This window comes from Hordeum vulgare, chromosome 2H, assembly GCF_904849725.1.
Source record: "Hordeum vulgare subsp. vulgare chromosome 2H, MorexV3_pseudomolecules_assembly, whole genome shotgun sequence".
Lineage (NCBI taxonomy): Eukaryota > Viridiplantae > Streptophyta > Magnoliopsida > Poales > Poaceae > Hordeum > Hordeum vulgare.
Window position 1 is genome coordinate 120,016,729 of NC_058519.1, and position 12,778 is coordinate 120,029,506.

Sequence of the window (12,778 nt, forward strand, 5' to 3'; positions counted from 1 at the left end):
ACAACCTCTGCAACAATTATTAAACAAACATGAGTACGGAGGTACTCAGCAAGACTTTAGGATAACTATCTACTCATGCAATGTATCAATAAGGTATTGTGGGGTTTCATGCGGAAAGCCAGCATTTGACTCGTGGCTAGAAAACTTACATTTTAAAACAATTTTTGACAACTTGATTTCTTGCACACGAGTCCACTAACACCACAACAATACTCCATCATGGAATCATTCCGTCTTCATACGGAAATGCCGTCCACGACACTCACGCTTCTCTTGACAATTTTATGAGTAGCCATTGAAGTTATCTATGAACAACATATGTCTCCAAGTAGTCCATATCCGCGGACGCGGCTATTCGAATAGATCATAACCCTGCAGGGGTGTACTTCGTCACACACGCTCTCGCCACTTATCGCCATGTGCACGTCATGCACATCGGCAACCTTCAAGCGGAAGCCCAGCGAGGGAGTCAGCCACGACCGTTAACCACACTAATACCTAGTCCAGGTCTATCGCCTATCTGAGGGTAACCCGCGCGGAAGTCCGGCCGAAGTTTCTGCCACGGCCCCAAATGATGTGCGCAGGGTTCCCAAGCCCACCATCCGGGTGCCACTTGGTACACCGTGCCACTGCCTACCGCATCACAGCCCACCTCTCAGGTTAGCGCTATGCACGGCCTCTAGCATGACTATAAACACCAGAAACTACTTGCAACTCCTGGACCGAGTACTAAGCGATTAATAAGTCGAGAGGGTCAATTAAGTATCCCAACGTGTGGTAGTATCTAGTCTTGGATTACATACACGGAACTCAGTTCCTAAGGACGGTTCCAATGAAACAATCCGCCATGTACTCCTACATAGCCTTTCACCGGTACCTTTACCAAATCAGGTTCAACACACCGCCTTTACTTACTGAACGCATTCTCACAATTCTGTTCATCTCCCAGATGACAGACCAAACACAACTCTAAGCATAGCATGCATAGCAGGAAAAGGCACATCATGGCTCAAGCAACTACCAGGTATGCTAGGTTGCAAGGTTCAGCTATTTACTGTGACAAGGATAGGTCATGCAAAGGAAGTGGGTTCAACTAACGTGGCAAAAGCATTTGAAGCATTTGATCCTAATGCAATAAGTAAGTGCAGGAGCGGGAACATGGGATTTATCGGGATGATCAAAATGGTTGCTTGCCTTGTTGCTCAGAGGAGGGACAATATCCGTCAATCGGATATTCGGTGGAATCCGTAGGAGCGGAGCCTACCGAAAAGAGTGACAACAATCAATCATAAGCATATGCAACAAGATGATGCATGGGCATGGCATGATGATGCAAAGTGGTATACTATTATAGCTAACATTTATTAGGTTTGAAGTTGATTTGAATGAAATTCAAATATTACTTCAAACGAGGTATTCTCGAATACCATTTTAATTGATTCGACCTGATGCTCAAATCAACTTGCTTTTAACATGCATGGAGATGGCATGTTAGGTTGCTGGTTTGTGATTTGGACAATGTTTGATCATAACATTTGAAGTGGAATTTAAATAATTTCCAAATTCCATCTCCAAAGTATTTATGAAAGTTAACTTATTCATTAATCTATATGTTTGGGTTCAGTAACATTTTCAAACATGTTTGAAAATGACATATTCAGATTCCTTGAATTTTTCTGATACTATTTCATATATAAATTATTTTCATTGGACTTACAGATTATTTTCTATGATTTTTTATAAGTTTTAAACATTTCTGGAATTATTTTTATACTAGAAAATCCCTTTATTGCGACATAATTACATCATCATGGCGTCAGCAGGTCAACTGACCTGATCAGGTCAAACCTGACAGGGGGGACCCACTGGTCAGCGTCTTAGGAGCTAATCTCGCGCTGACCAGCCCCTAAGTGGGTTTGACTTGGCCTGGGGCCCACTCTCAGCGAGTGATTAGTGCTAAACTACTGGGGTTAGGCCGGCCACGTCGTTCCTCGCCAGAGTCTGACCGGCCGCGACCACGGGCGCGGCGGAGGACTCGCCGGAGTTGATCAAAACGGCGCTACATGCATCGGTTTTGGGCGCGGTTTAGTGCTACGACTAGCTGGTGAAGCGACACATCTAAAGGGGGAGGAGCTGGACCCAGTGGTCACCGGAATCCACGCCGGCGACGAGGTCAGCGGCGGCTGCGGCTCGGGCATCGTCGGGTGTGGCGTTGCGGGGCACTAGCGAGCTAGGGAAAAGGCCCTACGACATCTACAGAGCTCCAGGAGCTCATTTCTGAGCTCGGTCTCGCGAGCGGGGTACCACAGCGACAGCAACGACATGGCCGGCGACGAGGACCTTCGGGCTCCGGCGGCTAACGGGGTTAGAGGAGGGGAATGGCCTCGGGAAGAGGGGGAACGGGAAGAGGAGCTCACGGCGGTTCTTGTGAAGCTGCCGGCAGGGTCGGGGAGGACCGGGAGGCGACGGATCGACGGCGATCGGAGCTTCGGGGAGAGAGAGATCCGAGAGGGGAAAGGGGAACCAAAGGCTGGTGCTCCTGGGGGCCTCCAGCGGCGAGCAGGCAGGCAGGAGGTGGCCGGGGCTTGGCCGCCGTGCTCATCTTCTCCTCTGCCTACTGGGAGGAGGAGGAAGATGACCGGGGAGCCCCTGGTGGGCTGGGCTGGCGATAGATAACAGTTAAGCTTCTCTTTTCTCTTTTCCTTCTATTTTGTTTCTATTTTATTTCCTGACATTGTTTCCCATTTATTTTGGCTTTACCAGCAAACTATAAATAGTGTGAAAAATGCTGGGGTGTTAGTTGGAATATTTCCAATCACCCATAAAGTTTTCAGCATTTTTGGAAACTATATATTTTTGAATTCAAATTTAAAACTTGAAACCAGTAGTCTTTTGCATTTATTTAAAATGCCAAAAGTATTAAGAAAATGGTTTTCTTCATTGCTTATTTGTTTTCAAGAATTATCACAAAAGTTGAACTTTTCTTGAGGCCATTTTGGGTTCATTGATTTGAATAAGTTTGTAATTCCTTTGAATTTGAGAAGTGGGTAGGGTTTTGAGTTTCCCTTCACCACTTACTTTGATCTTGTTGCCATTTTCTTGGATGCAATGCACAGAAAATATGAGCACATTGCTAAACCTTGGTTAGGGTTCCACGGATGTGACAGACGGAGCAAATCCATGGTGATCATTAATGGCAAATTATATAATCGGAGTGCCTCTGGAATTTTTCAACGATGCGTTTCCTCCGAAGAAGGGTGCATAATCCTAAATGACATTCATTCCGGAGATTGTGGACATCACGCCGAGTCACGCTCTTTGGTTTCAAAGGCATTCCGTCATGGTTTCTTTTGGTTGACGGCTGATGCAGATGCAGAAGAGATAGCTCGCCGATGCGAGGGATGCTAGCGTTATGGACAACAGGCTCATGTGTCGGCTCAAGAACTAAGAATGATTCCCATCATTTGGCCTTTCGCGGTCTGGGGGTTAGACATGGTTGGCCCCTTTAAAATGTCATCCAACAAGAAAACTCATTTGCTGGTGGCGGTTGATAAGTTCACCAAGTGGGTTGAGGCAGAACCTATTGAAACTTGCGATGCGGAGACAACGGTCAAGTTCTTGAAGAAGCTGATTTTCCGGTTTTGATATCCACACAGTATCATTATGGATAATGGCACTAACCTGTCCCAAGGGGCGATGCAGGAGTTTTGCCGTCGAGAGCATATCCGGCTTGATGTTTCTGCGGTCGCTCACCCGCAATCTAATGGGCAGGCGGAACGGGCGAATCAAGAGGTCTTACGGGGAATCAAGCCCCGACTCATGGTCCCCTTGTAAAAAACCCCGGGATGTTGGTCGAAGAGTTGCCTTCAGTGCTATGGAGCATCCGGACCACCCCGAACCGGTCCACGGGTTTTACCCCTTTCTTTCTGGTCTATGGAGCAGAAGCTGTTCTTCCCACTGACATAAGGCATGATTCGCCTAGAGTCGCCACTTATGTGGAGCAGGACAACGAACTGGCGCGTCAAGACTCCTTGGACGCCTTAGAGGAGGCACGTGACCTTGCTGCGGCCCGTTCGGCCATCTATCAGCAGGATCTACGGTGTTATCACAACCACCGGGTTAAGAGCCGAACCTTTCAGGAAGGCGACTTAGTGCTTCGGTTGATACAGGATCGTGCTGGCATGCATAAGTTGTCACCGCCATGGGAAGGACCGTTCGTCGTCAGCAAAAATCTTCGCAACGGCTCTTACTATCTGGTGGATCTCTGGCCTAACCGGCCAACCTCAGAGGCTGAGTCAACTCGCCCCTGGAATATTGCCCACTTGCGGCCTTATTACACTTGAGCTTTTAAGCTCTGCATTTTGTAAGTCTCTCGGTTCTTATTATAAAGCAATAAAATTAAAATGCCTCCCGACTTGGGGGCTTCCTCTCATTGAGATCAATTTTGTTATCCTGTCGCGACCTTATGAGCCGACGAAATTACTATCTTGGGTGGCGCTTGAGCTTTCTGACTCGCCCTATCCTGTCGCGACCTTATGAGCCGACGAAATCATTATCTTGGGTGGCGCTTGAGCTTTCTGACTCGCCCCATCCTGTCATGACCTTATGAGCCGACGAAATCATTATCTTGGGTGGCGCTTGAGCTTTCTGACTCGCCCTATCCTGTCGCGACCTTATGAGCCGACAAAATCATTATCTTGGGTGGCGCTTGAGCTTTCTGACTCGCCCCATCCTGTCGCGACCTTATGAGCCGATGAAATCATTATCTTGGGTGGCGCTTGAGCTTTCTGACTCGCCCCATCCTGCCACGACCTGATGAGCCGATAAAATCAATATCTTGGGTGGCGCTTGAGCTTTCTGACTCGCCCCATCCTGTCGCGACCTTATGAGCCGACAAAATCAATATCTTGGGTGGCGCTTGAGCTTTCTGACTCGCCCCATCCTGTCGCGACCTTATGAGCCGACAAAATCAATATCTTGGGTGGCGCTTGAGCTTTCTGACGCGCCCCATCCTGTCGCGACCTTATGAGACGACAAAATCAATATCTTGGGTGGCGCTTGAGCTTTCTGACTCGCCCCATCTTGTCGCGACCTTATGAGCCGACAAAATCAATATCTTGGGTGGCGCTTGAGCTTTCTGACTCACCCCATCCTGTCGCGACCTTATGAGCCGACGAAATCATTATCTTGGGTGGTGCTTGAGGTTTCCGACTCGCGCCATCCTGTCGCGGCCTTATGAGCCGACGAAATCATTATCTTGGGTGGCGCTTGAGCTTTTTGACTCGCCCCATCCTGTCGCGACCTTATGAGCCGACGAAATTGCTATTTTTTACCTTCCTGGCACTGCCACAAGGTTTTTTCAGACTTTTTTCTGATTCATCTCGAAATATTTTGGGAGGGCTGCAATTTGTTACCACTTATTATTCATTAAGATGATTCCACATATGTTTTTCAAGCTTAGAATAGGTTGATGATCAAAATCACTTTATCCATGGCAGATTAAGCATCATAAAGAAGCTTCAAATCGCCTTAAGGGCGACATAAGGATTGTTTTTGAAGGTATCACAAAATCAGTACCGATTCCTAAAGGAGACCTATTACATGGCTCTTATGGTCAATTCAATGAAGTTTATTCTGCTGATGCCCTTGGATCGGCTTGCTGCGAGCTTTGGCCAACCTCAATCTGCAAGTCGCCCAGTACCCAGTTACACTTGGCCAGAGCGGCAAAGTCATCTTCATCGGTCAGGATTGATGAAAGATCTGCGTCCAAGTCAAAAGAATTCTTGGGTCGCCGTGGAGTTAAGCTGGTCGTCACAAAGGTTGGCGGGTTGACCTTCTTGTTCTTACTATCATAAGCAGCCTGGTACTTTGATAAGTCCAGACTTGCAGCAAGCTGAGTCGCCGCCAGACGGGAGTCCTTGACGACACGCTGGTAGTCCTCTTCAGCGAATTCTGACCCGTCATCCTTAAGTTGAGGAAAGCCCGCCGCTACTTCTTCTGGGTTGATCTCTGGAGCATACGCTAAGCAGCGACTCATTGTAGTCAGCACTCCCTTCCGGGCGGCTGACCGAGTCAACTCGCCAATCTGAGGAGGAAGCATGGATAGGCAGCCAAGCATCTTGTTTATGGAGGTTATAGGCTCCTTGGCACCCATCACTGCTTTCACAGTCAGTACACTGCCCGTATATAGCTGCTCTGTCAGCGTGTAAATCGCCTTCAGCGTCAGCACGCAATCATCCTGAAGGTTGACGGCTCTTGGACCTGTACAAGGGGTAATGATAATCAGCAACTCAAGATAAGAGTTATTTGTTTAAAAAGGTCAAGAGTTAGTATTTTACCAAAGATGGCTTGCGCCATGTTTGAGATATGACGTTTCAAACCGGATAGCTCTTGTTGCACAGTAGCCAGCTTGGCTTCAGCTTTCTCTGCTCGCTTTGTTGAAGCATCTTGGTCAGCTTGAGCCCTTTTTAAATCGGCTTTTAGTTTTTCCATCTCAGCTAAGACCAGTTGATACTTCTCCTCCGATTTGGCTCGGGCATCCTGCTGATCAGATAACCTTTTCTTCAAGTCGCCAAGTGCTGATTCTGTCTGGATAAGAGATTCCTGTTGAAGCATATGATAAGGGGCAAGTCTCAGAACTATTGCAAGCAATATCCCTGACACTTGGGGGCTAATGTATAATTTTTCAGACAAAATTATACAGCATCAAGACCCGGCTCATCTTTTTACTGATGACCCGGTCCTTGGGGGTTACTGGTCGAAAGTTTTTTAAAGTCATCAAGACCCGGCTCATCTTTTTACTAATGACCCGGCCCTTGGGGGTTACTGGTCGAAAGCTTTTTAAAAGTCGTCAAGACCCGACTCATCTTTTTACTGATGACCCGGCCCTTGGGGGTTAATGGGGATAATATAGTATACAACAAAACTTACCTCATGTTTATTTTTCAACATCCGAAGAAGGCTTTTCTCCATCTCATAACTCGCCTCCAGGCGACTTCCAAAACCAGAGAAAAGTTCTTTGAATTCCAAATGTTCATATTCAGAGAGCTTAGCCTTGGAGAGTCCAGACTCAGGAACAGTTTGAGATGACGATGGCACATGCTTTGATAAAACCGCTGTGGCCGGTTTAGAGAAGCTGGTACCAGTGATAATTACAGCGTCCGGGTCTTCTGCTGTTATCAATGGACTCGGCGGCTTGGGGGCATCCATTGTTTCCTTGGGCGAGCTAAGGAGATCCACTTGATCCTCAGGTTTGTCTTGGTCCGGGTTATCTTGGATCGGCGCCGGCTCTTTGATAGGCTCCGAGATTATGATAGGAGTTGACCCGCTGGTCTTGCTCTTCTTCGCCTGTGCCCTGAAAGAGGAAAGAGGCGCGTTTAATGACTGGAAAATTATCACCATCAGATTCAAAGTAAAATTATCAAAGGACTTACCCAGGGACACGGATCATTGGCGGTAGTGTCGACATTACTGAGTCGCCAGATGTAGGGGGAGAATTCTGCAAGAGTTGTAAGTCGAAGATATAAGCGGGTTACAAAGGCGATCCAAAGAAACATGAAGAAGTGTTTTTCAAGGATACCTCATTTGGTCTTTTCTTGTTCTTTGTTGGTAAGCCGGACACCAGATCACCGGAATGACTTCGGGTCTTCCGATTTGAAGTGTATTGTGCTTTCTTTAGAAGAAAATTTGGGTCCAAACAAGCATTTGGATGTGAGAGGGGAACTTTCCCACAAATTCGCCTGGCCGGCTTAGGTGGAGAAGGAGATGAATCGGAAGAAACAGAAATTACCTCTTCAGAATCCTCCTGGCTTTCGTTGTCTTCATTCTATTTAAGAGATGCAGAGATATAAATACAAAGTTAACAGTAATGGATGGCGAGTTAAGAGAAGATAGGTATTTACCTCCAAAGGTGCGTCGCTGACTTGAGATTCATCGGCCTCGGATGGTTCGGTCACAGCAGCTTTGCCCTCGCCCTTGGTTTTCTTCTTTGGAGGCGGCCTAGCTTGCTTCATGGCTGGCTTTTTGGGTTTCTTGGACCAAAATTTATCACCTTTCCGAAATGGCATATGTTATAAAAGGCCATAATTCAAATGAAACATAAGGAGTAAAGACAAAAGGCGGGTTAAAGTTGCTTACCTTGGGTGCCGGATTAATCTTGCAGAAGGGTTTAAGGCCTATTTGGCCGCATTTTCCCGCAGGCTCGCCGGTCAGCTTCTTGATGATGGTGACAATATCATTTTCCGTTAAAGCCGTGCGGAAGTATCATTGAGGATGATCTAGGGTGCTGTCAAATTCGCACATTAACCCGTCCCGGCGACTTAAGGGGAGGATACGCCATTCAACCCAGCAGCGGATCAAGTCAACCCCAGTAAGGCCGTTGTTTGTCAAAGATCTTAACTCGGACAATACTGGGATAAAATCTGATTCCTCCTCTTCGGTGAGCTTGTCCGGGAGCTTGAAATTCGTTGGAAGGCGATCTGCCCTATAACCCAGAAGCTTGTTTTCACCTACAGGCGAGGTCTCTTGACAATAGAACCAAGACTCACCCCAGCCTTTGGGGTGGCTTGGCATGGCGAGTGGCGGAAATGGGCTGTCCCTGCGGTGCTGAACATTTACACCGCCGAGCTCCAAGCTGGGGCCGTTATGAAATTCTGTTTGGCGATTTAAGTGGAAGAAATACCAGAATAAGGGAACTGAGGGTTCCATCCGCAGGTAAGCCTCACAAAATACCTGGAACTGGTATAGGTTGCTTATTGAATTGGGCCCTAGATCCTGGAGGCGGACATTCATGAAAGCCATGGCGTCTCTAAGGAACTTCGATCCAGGCGGTTTAAAACCCCGCTCAAGGTGTTCAACGAAAACAACTATCTCCCCTTCTTTGGGATTGGGGATTTCCTGTCCGAACCCGGTGCGCCAACCGATAACATCCCGAGGGTCCAAATTTCCCGTTTTCACATAATCCTCTAGTATGGCATCATTGACCATGGTAGGGAGCCAGTCACTTTTGAAGACGGTGCCCATGCTAAAAAGGAATAAAGTACGGGTGAATTGACACGCCAGAACATCTACTGTACGAGGAGAAACAATTTCATTTGACCCGCCAAGTAATTTGTTCGCGAGCTGAGAAAAGATCTTGACCCGCCAAATGAAGGCCCGGGTCAGGTTGCTATGGCGACTTACGAAGTTTGTCTACTTAAAAAGAGTTGTGTCTCAAGGCGCCAGAGGCATTTATCCCAAAATGGTGAAGTATGAAGACTACAAACAGTTTTCACATAACGAGCGGTAGATTATGGATCTACTGGACAGCTGAAAATAAATGCGGAAAATGACCGGATACGGCAACCTACAACCAAGATGGGATAATACTGTTAGTTTGGTGAAATACTATTCTAAGTGTGCAAATCGAGGGCGGACAAATAAAGGTATTAGAGACATTGGTTTTTTCGTCGTCATTGATATCAACTAATCAAGGACAAGTAACAACTATTCGGGAAAGCATCAAGAACATGGTAGTGATGAACTTCGAAAAAGAATGGGGATCTGCTCTTGATTAAACGGAGACCTAACCTGGTAGGTTCGGCTAGAGATGGTCGACGGCGACGAAGGCTTCTGGAGGGGCGCGAAAACCTCGGACGGGCGCGGAAATATTCGGCGGCGACGAAGTGCTTGGCAGCAACGAGGTGGTCGACGACGATGAGATGGTCGATGACGGCGAGCAGCTCGGCCGCGGTGAAGTGCTTGACGGCGACAAGATCCTTGGGCGGCGCCAAAGCTTTCGGGCGACGGCAAGAACTGCGGTCGGTGGCGGAGCTCTCGGAAGGCAATAAAGGTTTTCGCTGTGATAATGGGGAGAAGGGTGACAAGACTGGTGGGCAGATTGCGCCAGACCTATCCCCCCGCCTATTTAACAGGGCAGGCGCTAGAATCGAGGTGCCAGGAGCGGGAACCGCCAAAGGATAAAAGATTCGCCATGATGGCACTCCGAAAATTTTGGGATAGCGATACCAAAGGATCCCTTGGGATTACGTCATTATCTTTTCCGGAATTCAAGGGATAAGAAGATACCAACAAGAAATGGTTTGGCGATTTAAGTTTTTCCGCAACAGATGGCGGGTTAAGTTTATGGCGTATGGAGGAGGATGAAAAATGAATCGCCCTTAACTGAGCAGGAATATTGGCGTGAAGGGAATTCAAGTCAATCCGGGGCCTAATGTTGGGGATATTACCTATTGATAACCCGCCCTAGTTGGGCCGGGTCACCAAATCAGGCGATTCATTTAAGCGTGGTTCGGGACTTGGCCTGGCAAGATCGAATGTTGTATGGCGGTTTACAACTTCCGAAAGGACTCCAAGCTTTGGAAGATGGCAACTTAGAGATCGTAAAAGTCACGGTTTGTAGAAAGGAAAGTACCCTTGTAAACCCTAGGGACTCGACCTGTATATAAAGGCGAGTCCCAGGGAAGGAGAGGGCAGGTTAGAAATCATCGATTGCTAGGTCCGGCGAGTTACGCCCTCCTTGTAATCGAAACTCCATCAATACAACTCAAAGCAGGACGTAGGCATTTACCTCCTCACAAGGGGCCGAACCTGGGTACATCGCCGTCTCTCTCCCGATCAACCCCTTTGAGTCGCCACCAAAGTGCGATGGCTCTAGTACTAAGTCCTTTCACGAGGACATCTGCCGTGACAAAACCACAACCGCCGCCGCAAGCTTCCGTTTCCGCGAGATCTCATCTGGAGACCCTTCCCGGCACCCTGCCGGAGGGGACTTTGGAGTTGGAGGGCTTCTTCATCATCATCATCGCCCCTCCAATGACTCGTGAGTAGTTCACTTCAGATCTACAAGTCCGTAGTTAGTAGCTAGATGGCTTCTTCTCTCTCTTGGTTCTTCAATACAAAGTTCTCCATGATCTTCATGGAGATCTATCCGATGTAATCTTCTTTGGCGGTGTGTTTGTCGAGATCCGATGAATTGTGGATTTGTGATCAGATTATCTATTATATATATTTGAGTCTTTGCTGATTTCTTATATGCATGATTTGATATCCTTGTAAGTCTCTCCGAGTCTTGGGTTTTGTTTGGCCAACTAGATCTATGATTCTTGCAATGGGAGAAGTGCTTGGTTTTGGGTTCTGCCATGTGGTGACCTTTCCCAGTGACAGTAGGGGCAGCAAGGCACACATCAAGTAGTTGCCATCAAGGTTAAAAAGATGGGGTTTTTATCATTGGTTTGAGATTATCCCTCTACATCATGTCATCTTGCTTAAGGCGTTACTCTGTTCTTATGGACTTAATACACTAGATGCATGCTGGATAGCGGTCGACGTGTGGAGTAATAGTAGTAGATGAAGAAAGTATCCGTCTACTTGTTTTGGATGTGATGCCTATAGAAATAATCATTCCATAGATATCATCACGACTTTGCGCGCTTCTATCAATTGCTAAACTGTAATTTGTTCACCCACCGTCTACTTGCTTTCATGAGAGAAGCCACTAGTAAACACTACGGCCCCCAGGTCTATTCACATCCATCGTTTACATCTCCGCTTTTACTTTGCTTTGTTACTTTGTTGCTTTCAGTTCTCACTTGGCAAACAATCTATAAGGGATTGACAACCCCTTCATAGCGTTGGGAGCAAGTTTTTGTGTTTGTGCAGGATCTTGAGATACTCCTCCACTGGATTGATACCTTGGTTCTCAAACTGAGGGAAATACTTACCACCGCTGTGCTACATCACCCTTTCCGCTTTGAGGGAACACCAACGCAAGGCTCCAAGGCCACGGGGGAAATCCTTTGCATACTTGCCTAGGAAATCCCTTAAGGTGTAGCCGCAGCTGATGGATTCCTGGTGCCGTCGACACGACAATTTCTGGCGCCGTTGCAAGGGAAGCACAGCTGACATCAGAAGTATTTCTGGCGCCGTTGCCGGGGAGGAGAAATCAAGATCTATCCAAGTAGGTCTCACAAACTCTTCTCTTGCATTTACTTTTGTTGCTAGTTGCCTCTCGTTTTCCTCTCCCCACTTCACATTTGCCGTTTTCATTCGCCCTTCGCCTTCGTCGTTTTCTTTTGCCTTTGCTGGTTTTCTTGCTTGCTTGTGTGCTTGTTTGTTTGTTGAAGTCATCATGGCTGAAAACACCAAACTTTGCGACTTCTCGAGCACTAATAATAATGATTTTATTAGTACTCCGATTGCTCCCGCCACTAGTGCGGAATCGTATGAAATCAACGCAGCTTTGCTGAATCTTATTATGAAAGAGCAATTCTCCGGCCTTCCTAGTGAAGATGCTGCATCCCATCTCAATACCTTCATTGAGCTTTGCGATATGCCAAAGAAAAGAGATGTGGATAATGACGTGATTAAGTTGAAACTCTTTCCTTTCTCATTCCGAGATCGCACAAAAACTTGGTTTTTTTCTTTGCCTAAAAATAGTATCGATTCTTGGGATAAGTGCAAAGATGCTTACATACCCAAGTAATTTCCGCCGGCTAAGATCATCTCCTTACGTAACGATATCATGAATTTCAAGCAACTTGATCATGAACACGTTGCACAATCTTGGGAGAGGATGAAGCTTATGATTAGAAATTGTCACGATCATGGCTTGAGTTTATGGATGATTATACAAATCTTTATGCTGGCTTGAATTTTGCTTCTCGCAATATCTTGGACTCCGCCTTAGGTGGAACATTCATGGAAATCACGTTAGGAGACGCTACAAAACTCCTAGACAATATCATGACCAACTACTCTCAGTGGCACACTGAAAGGTCGC